The 14,294-nt window shown below is 45.4% G+C and overlaps 1 protein-coding gene across 4 annotated transcripts in view; it reads right to left on the bottom strand.

Moving 5' to 3' along the window:
* HAUS4 (HAUS augmin like complex subunit 4) overlaps positions 1 to 13,745 on the bottom strand; it is an 845,169-nt gene extending 831,424 nt beyond the window's left edge. For all 4 annotated transcript variants that reach the window (XM_069633843.1, XM_069633842.1, XM_069633844.1 and 1 more), the window contains exons 1-2: positions 13,595 to 13,745; positions 1,120 to 1,219 (exon numbers count right to left, since the gene is read on the bottom strand). The gene's annotated coding sequence lies outside the window, so the exon portion shown is untranslated. The remainder of the gene's footprint in view (positions 1 to 1,119; positions 1,220 to 13,594) is intronic.
* Between the last annotated feature and the right edge of the window lie 549 nt (positions 13,746 to 14,294).

Genomic DNA, 14,294 nt, shown 5'->3' with positions numbered 1-14,294 from the left:
TGGACCGGATAGCCAGGAGGAACGGAACCGGTTTGGATTTTAAGGAGTGCACCTTTCATTCGACCCTTTGCTCTGCTGCTGGCTTCTTCCCTGGGCAGTGCAGGTCCCTCCAGTCTTCCTCCTTGTACCCACGACAGTCGCTTCAGGAACCGTGAGCCTGCAGGAACAACCGCCTCAGCTACAGCATTCTTCATTTAAGGTACTGTCCAAATCCGGTCGTTCGTTCCGTCCGACCACAGTCAGAGTGTTTGAAATCTTTCGCCTCTCCGAAGGCTTGTCCTGCTCTACTTTTTTCAATAACTTTTCCTCCGACAAACTTCATTTTGTGGAACTCTTGGCAAAGACTTAACCGTGAACTACTCTGAACTGTGTGATCCTCTGCAAAGACTCTGAACATTAACATTGGTCCAGGCCTATTGACTTGAATCCTAGTTGTAGTAAGCCTTTTCTAGATTGCCCTGCCTATCACTTGTTGGTGTTGATTTTGAATAACCTTGCCTTCCCTCCCCTTTTAAATTGCTGGAGTGCCGTTTTGCTCACACTTAATTTTTTAGCTTAACTTGTCCACAATTGATTGGGTGTTGTTGTAGTGTATTAAGATTGTGATTTTCTGCTGCTTTATAATAGTGAACTGTTTTATAACTGATGGTGTAAATAAATGTATATTCTTTTACTCAGAAACCTTGAATCAGTGTTTGTTTGAACCATAGTAATTGCTGTCCTTTGTGTAACTTCTGATACTGCTCACTTTACTCTGGAGATAAGTCTGGCTGCTACCAAAGGTGAAATTGTACTTACACGTAGTCTTAATTGTGTGTGGTGTTCCCAAAGGGTACTGCATATGATTCTGCCTAACACTAAAACCAGCTCTTGGGTGTTAAGCATCAACTAGTAAGCAGGACGTAACGCTGGGAAACCAGGAGAGAGTACACAGTGCACTGTAAATGCAACTCCCACATGAAACGTGAACTTCAGTACTGCCCCCAAACTGGACATGAGAAAGGAACAGCCTCAAAAATAGGTTTGAAATCCCCGATTGTGACTCCTACTATACCTTTAGAAATTACCCCACTATCACCCACAGCAAAATACAGTAGTTTTTAAAAAAGACATTCTTACCGTCGGCAAGTCCTAATACAGATGTCAGGATTTTTTTATGGTGCCATTGCTGCTGGGGACTTTGCTGTCCAAGATGGGATGATTGAGCCAATTTGTGTTCCTGCAATTGAAAAAGTACAATAAAATAAATTATAGACGTACCAGAAATATTTGCGCACTGCACTCTGCCAGTTGGCACACATCCTCCCACGCACACAAAAGGGACTTCGAGTGCAGGGTCCAACCTGGAAATCTCCAAAGTTCGCTATAGGCCAGTCCACCCCAGCTGGCAGAGAGAGCAGTCAGAACACATACCTGAAAACATGACTCGTACTCATCACAGAGACAAAAAAAATAGAGCAAGCGAATGAGCAACAGCTTGTTATATTTTACCCATAACAGTTGAGAAGTCCAGCCTGTTGGCATTCCAATCATTCATCTACATATCTTACACAGAATATGACACAGTAGTTCGGAAACATCAAGTAATAGCCATGTAGCTTATACTGCAGTTAGGTGACAGCACTGGCGTACCAGCAGACTGTTGCAGCTGCCATGGCAGACATGAGGGCCACTGGCTTCTCTGCAACATATGGTGCCACATACAGGAAGGCCTTGCACCCACAGCAGCATGATATACATGAATTCCACTTTAAATCACTTCTATGGCAGCGGTGCACCCAAAGTACTTTTGGTAATGCAGTGATTTTAGTACATCAAGGGATGCATAGACTTGCTCTATAGTAGATGGCTCCCGAGGTAGCTCAGCAGGATGACAGACATTTGCAGAAACTGTGTTCAAGGTTGAATTTAACCAAAACAATAAAAGAAATATGCAAAACATGTTAATCGAATGACTTTTTGCAAACACTTATAAAAAAAAGGAAGTGCTATAAAATGTGTGGCCAAGGGATGGGTTGGGGTATTTCAACTCCGTTTGGCACCCATGAACCCAGTTTAATTTCCCAATAACTGCTGTCAGCACAATGGAAGCATTTATTTGTAAACATAACACCTTTATAAATATAACCCGTGATAAAACAAAAGCAAGGGGCACACTTTTTTTAATCGGTGTGGTGCTCAAAAATAAAACATTTTTTTTTTTTTAAAAAAAACACATTTCAAAGAATACTAGTGAACGCAAGTTTCAGCAGTGTTTGAGTTTGGAAATTACTTTTTTCCTTTGAATGTGTAAAACAATAATGTGTCCAGCATGTAGAATGCCTGATTTCAACATTGACCACCCACCTCCCCGCCACAGTGATGTTCATGGCCCATCGATTTCCGTGGTGTCCCTTTCAAACAAACGGGATGAGCAAATAGAGCCAGAAAATGCGCGAGTGACGGCTGGGGAAAAGGAGCACTGTTTAGATTAGGTCACCAAGCCACCAAGCCCCCAGCTCCCCTCTGCAAAGCTGGGGGCTTAGTAAAGCCTGGTCATAGCCGAGGTAGGCCGGGTCCCGAGATCTGGACAGACATCTGATGCCGGATCTCAGACCCGGCCAGCGCAGTCCCATGGACCAGAGGGTTGAAGAGGCAGAGGGACACCCAAAGCAGGGGGACCAGTGTTGTACGATATCTGGCTCCCCACAGCAGATTGCTGGAGAGCCCAGCAATCTGCTGTGGGGGAGCCAGATATCATACAACACTGGAAATGCGTGCTTCTGTCGCCGCTCGCCTCTTCCCCCATGGCCAAGCAAGGTGGGGGCACAGAGGGAGAGGGGTGCAGGGGGAACAAGCATTGCAGTGATCCGTCCCCCCTGCTCACCTTTCCCCACGCGTTAGTCTTTGTGGGTCCAAAGTGAGAGAGGGAAGCAGAGGGACCGACAAAGGCCTGAAACGCTTGCTTCCCGGCACTCCCTCCAACTGTGGTGTGGCGGTCTGAGTCGAGAAACAGCATCCCTTACCAGGCAATAAGACGCTGGCGGCACCAGCAGGAAGCAACAACGCAGCGTTGACACATGATCCAAATGCAGGAAAGCGCACACACAGGCTGCATTTATTCCCTGCGTCCCCATCACATTGCGCTGACTGAGCATGTTTTTTCTCTTTTCTCGCTGTCCTGGATGACACGCCCCACTGTCCTGGATGACACACCCCACAGAATGAAGACCTCTGCCTACAGTATGGCTATTTTCTTAGGGCTAAATACTCATCGTTATCTTGCTCGCAAGACTACATAGAAGTTTGCATTTTCACTGTATATGTTACGCTCAGCTGGTATCCACGGGGGCGCCACACAATACTGGATGGAGGTCTAAGCGCTATCCTGGACCCCTTTCTGCTTGGTTATGTGCCAGACGTAGGGTAGCGCCTATAACAGGAGAATGGAGGGTTAAGATACTGGTTCTGTGATGGGTGGACTCCCACCTCCTTCTGGTCCAAACCCCTCCCTTCGGTTATTGCTCACCTTAGGTTTTTGCGCGTTGAGAGTTGAACTCTCCGTCCTACGTCTCTGTGCAGGGGTGCGTGGTTGGTGCGGGCGTTCCGTGGACCTAGTTGCTTCACTGGTCCGTGTGCCCTTATGTCGGGTCCAGACCGGCTGTGACTCCGACTCTGCTTGTTGTCTTCCAGGTGAGTTATAATGTCTTTTCCATCTTTATTCGGTCTCTTTCTTTCCCTCTGTTTTCTCGGCGTCTTGCTCCACTACACTGTTCCCCAACAATGTCCCTTTGTTTTCACAGGGATGGTTGCGATCTCGGAGTTGCCGCGCCGATGGCGAAGACCACAGTGAGTTACATGCGGAGCGCTGCGCTGTTTATTGGTGTTAATTGCTAACCTGGGTTCCCTTCTCTTCTTTGTAAAGGTTGCAGTGATGTTCCAGAGTAATGAGCGATCAAAGCCCCGCTTGACAGGTAAGTGCTTTGTTAATGCTGACCTTGTTCCTTCTCCCCTACAGGTTGCGGTGAAACCCGGAGATGGGCGAGGTAAGATAAGCGCAGGGTGCCGACAGGACTCGCTGCTTGCCCAGGTAAGAATTGGCATTAATGCTGTCCTTGTTTCTTTACCTTTGCAGGTTGCGGTGAACTCCGGAGATGGGTCAGGTAAGCGAAGCGCAGGATGGATTCAAGGCCGGTTACTTCACAGGTAAGAGTTCTTGCTTGCTAATGCTGTTCTTGTTCTTCCAGGTTATTAATGGAATCCGGATCGAGGGCTTCAGGATCTGGCCGCCGGAGAAGCAGATGAGCAGGAGCTGGAAACAGTGAGTGTTACGCTGCAGGAGTGCACAATAACGCGAAGCATGTTCTGCTGTTTGGGTGTGGTTTAAATAGCCCAGGTAAAGTAGTTCCAGGCCAAGTAGTTCAAGGCCCAGCCACACCCAAAACACTAGACCGCATGGCTTGGTTCTAAAGAACTGAGCTGTGTAATAGGCCTCCATGTTAGATTAAGGTCCAAAACCGGTACCGCTTTATTCCTGATAATGAGCCTGGCGCCAAAGGCGCTAGGACTGACTCCATGTATGTTTCTGATGGAGTTTTAAGGCCCTTGGGGCCAGTGTGAAGGGCTTTAGCCCCACTGCTGCCAGGGGACTGTTATACCTGAGGGGATCAGGGGCATGGATCGTGACAGCATACTAGCAAAGCAACATGCAGGCACCTAGTCAGTGAGACAACGCAGGTAAATCCGGCCAGAGTCAGCCGCCGCAAACCCCAAACCCATTCTCTGGGTTACTTCGAAAAGAAAGAGGGTGGGGTGAGGTGGAGCAGCTCATTGCCGCCATGAGCGCTCCGATGGCTCCACCCCCCTACGTGTACACAGCAGGACTTTGATACAGGTCACAGCTGCAGGAAAAGCAAACTAACGCTGGTGACCCTGCCCAGGGTGCACAGGGTCACCAGAGGAAGTTAAAGTCCTCAGCCACGACCCGGTTTATTTATGCAATGTTTCTCGGATACATGGACCCGGATTATTCATTTATGCAATGTTTCTCGGATACATGGACCCGGATTATTCATTTATTTATGCAATGTTTGACGGATACTTGTATCCGACAAACATTGCATGAATAAATAAATACCCCCATTATCATTTAAACTATCCCACACGATGCAGCCACCCAACTGCTTTCAGAGGGGAGCTGCAGGAGCTGTGCCGGGTGTGGTTCAAGTAAAAGAAAACGTTGCTTATGGCGGAGTGTGGATGCTGAGTGGGACGCAGTCTGTTGCAGTCCGTGGCTGTCAGGGCACCGATGGGCGAACACAGAAGTCTGCGCAGCGGGCGCCATAGGATTATGGAGCAAGAATCGTGCCCCACCAACTTCAAGTAGTCAACGGCAACTACTATCAGGAAAGGGGGCAGCGAGAAGATTGAAGGTAAGAGCTGCGTCTCCTAGGAGAACCTAATGTGTGACACACTGGAGGGGGTGATAAAGAAACAAAAACAGACCGCTGAGGCAACGCAGCCAGCTTGCACAGATGAATGCAAAGAAAGCAACTCGAAGACTATCTGAAGCTGGAGATATTGTTTCCATTGCCCCGGGCGACACTCTAAGGTCAGGAGGCAGCTCTCCCCCAGCCCCTCCTACATGCTGCTCGCTTGCGGTTAAGAAAACCAACATGAAAGTAAATATCGAAGTCCGCGATATTGTGGTCAGAGAGGATTTAACAACTCCTCCAGATACGCCAACAAGGAATAATGCATGGGGGTATTTTGCGGATAACATGGAAGGAAATTCATTACCCCAATTAACATCTGAAGACAAAGGACCACACAATCCCGGGAAGTAGGCTTGGAGATCTTGCGAACGCCTAAGAAGGCAAAAAGCCATAAAATGTAAGATCTACGCAAGCCACTACCTCAACCCTCCCTACCGAAGACGCTTGCCGAGAGGAGACAGGCCCCTGAGGGATAAAGCCCGGCCCGGCCAAAGTGCTGAAAAAAATAAAATACATTTTTTTTTTTTAAAAAGCCAGGAGGGGGCAAATTCTTACAGCGGGCTACAAATCAGAAGAAAAGACTCAAAGAGACCCCGAGTACACACGTGTTTACGCCCAAAAGGATTAAAAACAAAACCTCGTCCTCTCTCTCTCTACAGCAAAAATCAGTGCTATCTAGCACGTTGAAACATGTTTTTGCAACAAAAATCAATGGGGAGCGGCTTCCTGTTGAACTGACAGATGCCGAAATGCTGGCAGGGTCAGAAGACTGTCACGTCAGCAGCTGTCGGTGCCCGGGCTACATTACAAGTAAGCTCAGCAGACAAGCTTCCCCTACAAGCCCGTTGCAACGACAGAAAACAATCGCTAAGGGCCGGAGAGGACCTGCCCAAAATGCCAACATTGATAAAATGGCATATCAGGCAAGAAAAAGGACGGTCCGATGGCCATTTAAAGTGAGGACATTCTATAGAATCGTATTCCAGAGATGAAACGAAACGGCTGCAACAACGGATCCCCCCCATCGTCAAAATAAATGCCCGCCTGCCTAAGGCCTGAAAATCCGGACCAGCGGACCGAGGTTGGCTTAGAGAAAAGTCAACCAGACTCAATACCTGCATAGTCTAATGAAAGTAGCCTTCCAAGGCAAGAGCTTGGAATGACACCAACAAATGAGGGGACTCAAAACAGGATGGCATCTCCATACGTGGCTGAAAAAAAAGAATCACAAAGCTAGATCCCCATAAAAAAAAATTTAAAAAAAAGGAAAATTAAAACTTGAATTAACCCTTCAGCATGGGTTGACCTTGTAGAGGACTCCCCCGAGGAGACAGCTCAGCGAAATTTCAACTCCAGTTTCACGAGATACACCTTCCAAAAAAGTTGACTTGATGTCCATTATGTCAACGGTCACAATTGCGCTAGCCCCTTTTTGTAGACTATACAAGGCTATGGACAATTCAGCAATAATGTCATCCATGCATTCAAAACTAACCCATCTGGAGGGTTATATTGAAGCCAACAATCAGGAGAACACCAGACACTCAGAACTAGTAACAAGTTCAACTCAAACACCAGTATGGGATTCCTCTGAACAGAGTTCCGAAGTGGCTACATCAGCCGGCACCCAAAACGAAGTACTGGCACTAACCCAAGCCAAGGGTAGAGCAGCTTACGTATCGGAAAGCATTATCCCAGATCTGCAGTCACAAGAGATGAAACCTGCACAAAAGAAACCAAGGGAGAATGGGGCTATTGCAAGAGATCTAGAGCCTTTGGTTCTAATGGAGCCATTACCCTGGCAAAAGCCTTTGAAAAAACCATTGCGGATTCAAACGTAGGGCCTAAGGCATCCTACGGGATCCTTGGACAAAATGGGCTAGGAATAGCGAAGGATGTGATGGTATTTAGAGGGAATAAAGAAAGCACAAAGGGAACAGGTCATGGGGCAGTGGCTCAGGACGTTGTGAAAACCAAAGCCGACCCTAAAAAAAAAAAAGAAAAAAAAAGAAATTATAATAAATACATTTCAAAAAAACACACAACACTGAAACTAAACGTAAAAGAAAAAGGGGATTTACCACAAGAGACCACAAGAACTGAACCTCTGGCCATGAACTTGTAGACAACGAACAGATGACGGAGTTACTGGAGCCAAGTGTCTACCCCATTGAAGACGAGCTAACTCCCATGCCAGCTGCAAAAAGAAAAAACGGATGGCCTGCAGAATGAACTAAAGAAAATGGAACCTAAAAGGAAAAAAAACAAAAATAATGGATAAGGGAAGCAAGAAGAAATCCACTGCCAAAAAAGGAAGATCGGTGCTCTAGTCCCCAGGCAGAAACCAGTGGGAGAGGGGGGCGCCCCCACGGAAACCAAAGTAAAGAGGATAAAGCTCAGTATAAAAGGCCAAGCGAGAAATCCAGAGAGAGGCGTGAGAAAACCAGGAGTAACTCTAGGTCACACAAGAGAGTAGGAGATTCAGTAAGGAGGTATTGCTCCCGTACCCGACGGACTAAGCAAAGACACAAGGAAAACTCAAAAAGGGAGTTCATTAAGCAGCAGAACCACACATGGTCCCCCTAAAAATAAAAAATATATATATAAAAAAAAATTAAAAATTGGAAAGGAGAACAAAAGACAAGAAAAGAGGGTCTTTAGACTTGAATGGATCTCCAAAAGAACAAATGTACTGAATCGAAGGAAGGTTATACAACTTTGCAAACAAACTGCAAGCCTGAAAAGACTGCACTCAGGACATCCTGATTGTTGAACCAAGGGAGGAAGATAATAAAGAATGCTCCTATCTCCATATTGAAGCAACTAACGTAAGGAGCCTCTTCAGAAACTCTATAGGGGACTTCAATGGATGGGTTATGAAATTAAGGAGATTCACGAACCAAGGAGACAAAAAAGTTTGATATATATCAAGAGAGAGAAAGATACATGGGCAGAAAAGCTCACCAAGAAAGCCCAAGTAATACAAAATTGAAGGACATAAAAGACTATAGATGCACAAGAACCTACATAAGGACGACTAATCACAGTCGGAGGGGGCATCTTCGAAATTGTGAACGCCGTCCATCATATGAACGGACCCTTAATGAATCTTCGCCAACAAGGCGAGACAGCTGACTCTCCGAAAAAGCTAAGAAGAGATTCCCACGAGGCCTTGCCTTCGGGAGAAACAATGAAGACAATAAAGTGGCAAACAAAGAGCATGAGATTCCGAGAAACCACCAGCACAGGCGTAGAGAGGAAAATGAGCAACAACCGCCCCAAAGCAGAGCATTTGGACATCAAGAGTCCAGAAAAACTATACATTCTTCTAGCCACCAACATCGAAATGCAGGGAGGTTTCGGGGCTTGACCTAGGGGGAAGTCAGGCGAAGAGTTGCAACAAGGAAAAACTCAATGTGCTCATGGAATACCCAAGGTTTCGGACATTTAACTACGATCTCGGATGTTAACCTGGGCGACTTTGATTTTGTCTGTCTCAAAGAGACATGGTTAACTACAAAGCCTTACCCCGATGGATACGACCTGGAACTCTCACCAGCAATTAAGGGGGAGGTTTGTAGGCCCATTTCCAGGCTCCTAACCGCCATAAGAGCAGGAAGCGGGTTAACGCTAGATTCTACCCTTCAAGCCACAGCACTATTTCAAGCAGTCTTAGTTTTGTGGAATAGACAAGAGCCCCCAAGAAGATCCAACTAAATTTGAAGTTTCTCGGAATCAACACTTACTGGAACCCGGCCAGAACTGATGTCGACAAATACTTAGACACCATAGAAGAGACAATAATTTTGGGTGACTTAAATGCAGTGTGCGTAACAGAGGGGGCAAAGGAGGCACACCTTCATTCGAGAGTGCATTCATATCTTTGGGGCAGAAAATGGAATCTGCTAATGGATGCGTACGATCTGCATAATCTCCACTAAATAAAAAACAACCAAATACCATCAGTATCGACATGGGAAGGAAAAGGAGTGGGTCTCACGATAGATCACTCGTGTGTCTCAAGAAAATTACTGGAGCAAATTGAAGACTTTGAAGTCGTGAGAACCTTAAACAGCGACCATAACCTAGCAACCCACTGGAAAGTCACACACCTGAACAGGGAAAGCATGCTTAATAACCTGGAACCTTGTAAGGGGAATACACGCCTTAGACTAAAAGAAAAAGAAATATCGCCAAGCAAAGGAACAGTGGGGAAAAAAAAGGCACAGAAGTTCTTGCCCATCAGCCCTTCCTCAAAGTTAAACTGCAGAGCTCCGACACCTTCAAACCAAAGCTCCACGTGTAAAAGTACCTAAAAGGCGAATGGTAAGACAAAGCAAACGCTTGGTGAAAAAAACAAAAAAATCCATTATTAATAACTAAAGCAAAAGAGGAGGAAAAAAACTACAAAGCCTGGATATGGCAGCAAAGAGTACATTTATACCAAGCAGACTCAGAAGCAATGCTGCGCATTCTGAGTGGCAAAAACTCCAGGGTCTTCTGGACCCTGATTGAGCCAGGCACAAATGAATCAACAACACTTGATAACAAAGTGGCTGAACAAGCTTGGATTTCACACAAGGAATTACATAAATCATTGGGAAAAAAATGCCCCCTTGACACGCCATCTGTTAAAGTGCGCTGGAACATTGCCAGTGACAAGAAGACAAGATCAGAAAATTAAATAACTCTTGAGCACCGGTCCCAAATGGGTTAACTAATTATAACCTGAAACAGCACCCGGAAGCCTGGACATCCCTGATAAGTGAGATATTCAAGGACTGCTAGACTGCAGTGCAATTCCCTCAACATGGAAAAACGTCATTGTAGTGCCAATCTTTAAAAAAAAGGAGACAAGAATCATCCAGGCAATATCGCCCAATCGCTCTACTGGATACCATCGCAAAATTAAAATGTTTGGTTCCTTAGCTCTGGAGGGCTTCCAAGAGTGGACCTTTAACTCCGATAATTATGATCCACTACAGGCGGGCTTTGTTCGTGGACTGGGAACTACAGCAAATAATCTTCTATTAAGTGTTCTGAAGGCAAAAGCACTTCAAGCCAAAGCACGATTAGGTCTAATCTTCGTGGACTTGGTGTAAGCTTTTGACAGGGTGAATAGGGAAATCATATGGCAAACACTGATCCATCGAAGGTGCCCGAGCTCAATTTTACAGCCTATCCAGGCTTTGTACTCTCAGGCCTCAAAGAGAGTAAGGCTAAACAAAGCTGGCCTGTTATCAGGTAAGATCGTAACAGCGCGTGGGGTGAAGCAAGGATGCCCTCTAGCGCCAGCTTTATACAACTCACATCTCTGACTATAGGGACTCCCAGGAATTAATTTGAGCCTTCCCGGCGTCATTGGGAAATACAAAAATCCCAAGAATCCTCTATGCGGACAACATAATACTGCTTGACCAAACCCTGTCGGGTTACAAAGACAGATGGATAACTTGAAGGTCTACCTGAGAGACAACTTGGAACGCAACGAAACAAAAAAAAAATAAATAAATAAATAAAAAGGAGTCTCAAACTGTTCACGGAGGGCAACAGGCGGGAAAACGTCACCAGTTCCAAATACTTGGGGATAATACTGAGCAACAGTAGAGCTGAAACACCAATGCAAGACCATCTACGAGCAAAGAAGAGAACCTTAATAGTCCAAACAAAAATCATGAATAGAAAGTTTGGAGGTTTCTCATTAATGCCAATCCTGAAATTCTTTAGATCAAGGTGATCGATCCCAAGTATAGTTTTTGGAGCTGAGGCGATGTCATCACTTCCGGACTCCATATGGATTAAGCTTGCGGGACTCTTTGGGCACTAAGTGCTGTCATTACCACAGTCGACTCCTATGGTTTTGATTCGACGTGAACTGAGTTTGTCCTCCCTGAAAGCAACCGTCGAAAGAAGCGATCTGATGCTATACAGGAAGATCATTCAACTGGCTGCGAAATCAATTCTGGAGATAAATCAACAGAGCAATGTTGAACGATGAAAACCAAATGCTCACAAAATGGAGGAGATCAAAGAACAGGGGCTTATTGGAAAAAAAAATCGGAAGTTCAGAAGTGGATCCACTCTCCAATCCAGGGAAAGTCAATAAAAAGATCCTAGAAATGGATTGGATGGAGACTCTGAATCCAGCCGAACAAAGGTTCTGCCATATAATCCCAAAAAAGTAAACGAGATCATATCATACCTCGTGAAAATACCAGACAAAGCTCTAAGAGCAAGTTTCATGAGAATTCGCCTGAATTTAATCAGCACAAACGAGATATTAGCGATCAGGCGACAGGTGGACTCAAATGCCGCTTCTGCACCCAAGATAATCAAATCGAGACAAGAAAGCATCTCTTATCCTGTACAGGCCTCTCAAAAGAAAGATCCACATGGCTAGGCCACCTGCTTAAAAATGTATATGTTTATGATGAACAGCAATGGTGGGCCCGCTTAACAAGCAGTGAAAAGACAAACTGGGTCATCGCAGTTGTGGATTTCTTCAAAATGATTGGCCTGGTCACATAAGTGCCAAAAAGGATCTAACCCAATAAAGAAACATTCACTTGTTCGTCTAAGCTGATGAGAGGAAAGACGCGACTGCATAGCTCATGAACTTCATAAAGCAAATGCACCGGAGAACTTGAATTGCTTCTTTTTGTTAAAAAAATTGTTCACACAATTAAATCGAATAAAAAAATATAAAACAGGGTTTCCCCACAGACTATCTGCTCTTTCACCATTAGCTATAGTAATTGCTCTTCTTTCACAGTCTGCTTGAAATAAAGTTGTCTCGGGCACCAATGAAAAAGTGGCCCATAGTTGTAAACGTTAATTCATTACTTTTCTAAACCTGTTTGAATAGCACCCAAGGGGGAAGTTTAAAAAAAATTAAAATGGGATGCAAATTGTGCATTTTAAAGAATATTTACTCAGCAACACTGGTCAAAACTATTATTAACATAGTAAAGTAACATCACCTGTGCCGTGGAATTGATATATAGTTTGGAAAAGAAGCAGCATTAAACTAATTGCGCCGTTCTAAACTATTATTTTGGACATTTCGTTTGATCGGAGGTCAACTGCCAGCTCCGCCCCAAACCCCGCCTCTTTTGGGCACCGCCCCCTTCACCTCCGTGTGCGGCACGGCCATAAACCACTTCTGTTTGGGGGTGGGTGGAGCCGGGGGTGAGGATACCAGCCAAGAAGACACACAAAGATCCACCGTTGCAAGTAAAATCAAAATAGGAAAAACAAACCCATCGGCGTTTTGTTCTCCCCTGTTCCCCTCCCTTGTCGCACTGTGAAACACCTGTGTATGAGCTCGATGTAAATAAAATCAAATATACCAGGCGCTTGCCCCAGATGAATAAGCGCATTATAAATACGCAATAAAAAATAAATACCTGCCCGTGCACTGAGTGGACCACTCCTTCCTACGTAATCCTCTGCCTAAGCACAGATGTCCCATGCTAAAACGTCACGACGAAGTAGCAGAAACAAGTCATTACGCCGCAAAGGCATTTCAGAAAGGATCTGCAAACTTTAAAACACACAATGCTAGCGGGTGTCTCATATGAACTTTAAATGTGTGATTGATAAAGAAAGCAATACAAGGCCTCCGTTTAACCTCATCTTACACACATTGCAAAAGGCTAAATGAACAATCCCTGCACGGGGAATGCCAAAACGGCCCCCATGCAGGAGAAATAAATAACTGAACTGTTATGCTGGAAATTCGTACCCATATGCGTCTGTCTGCATAAGACACATATCCCTATCTGCTGAACATACCAAATCCTCTAACTCCCTCCCCCCCCCTCCCCCCTCCAGCGGGGAGGATAACTAACCGTTCGCTGTACTGTTCACTGGTACAGTGTAAGTCCCATTGTAACTGGAGGAATGCACTGTGCCCTGTCCCACTCCATAAAACAGCTCCCCCGGGCAAATCGCACATCTGCATGAGAAAACCCCAAAACGAACTGAATCCACCTGTACTTTAAGTAAACCTCACCCCTGATGCACATTACAAACCACCAAAATACACAGAAATACCCCCCTCCCAATATTGCCGCTCTGCATTAAAGTAACAATCAACAAGAGATAACTTTAAGACTTACCAGAAACCAAATAACAATCAACTATACGAAATGTTCTTTGGAAGGAGGAATTGCTCCCTCAAAGCCTTGCCTTCCCGCTCGTGCAATAAAAGATGACACACTGAACGTTGAAACCCACGTGATGGGGAGCAGCCCACGTGATGAAGTGGAGGCGGGCCTTGCTATGGTCCGTTTCTCTAATGGGAACTAGACACTACCCTTTACGAAACGCTCGTGTCCAGTTTCCAGGCAGCATCAGATGAGTGCATGCGATCCAGCTCTTGTAGTGAATTTTATATGCATTTCTTTTAGCATCCACCAATTTAGACGTTCTCACCCCTTTGTTGTTATATTGTTAAGAGGAGCCCTTTTGCAAACTCTAGGAGTGCACGTTGAAGCTGTAATTCCTTGTATTGTACTTATCACTTGTTGGAATTAAATATTGTAAGTACGTGATTTTCTAAACATCTGATTTTGAAATTACACAGGGCAGCCTTTTGGCATTATAGACACAATAGCTGCCCGAAGCTCATTTACGGTAGAGTTCAGGCTCTGCAATGCTCGCAGACGCAGTAACTGCTGTGCAGCTTACTACACAGACCATGCTCTGTTGTAAGTTACTCTATACACATATATACAGTGCTTAAAGTGGGCCGGGGCCTGCCAGGGCCCAGTGGAACAGAGCCGGGGCCCCGTCCTACCGCAACATTGGCGGGAATCG

The sequence above is a fragment of the Ambystoma mexicanum genome, chromosome 13 (assembly GCF_040938575.1).
Source record: "Ambystoma mexicanum isolate Mex_15411 chromosome 13, UKY_AmexF1_1, whole genome shotgun sequence".
NCBI classification, from domain to species: domain Eukaryota; kingdom Metazoa; phylum Chordata; class Amphibia; order Caudata; family Ambystomatidae; genus Ambystoma; species Ambystoma mexicanum.
The sequence above is the reverse complement of the archived record's forward strand: the minus strand, read 5'-3'. Positions and strand labels throughout refer to the sequence as shown.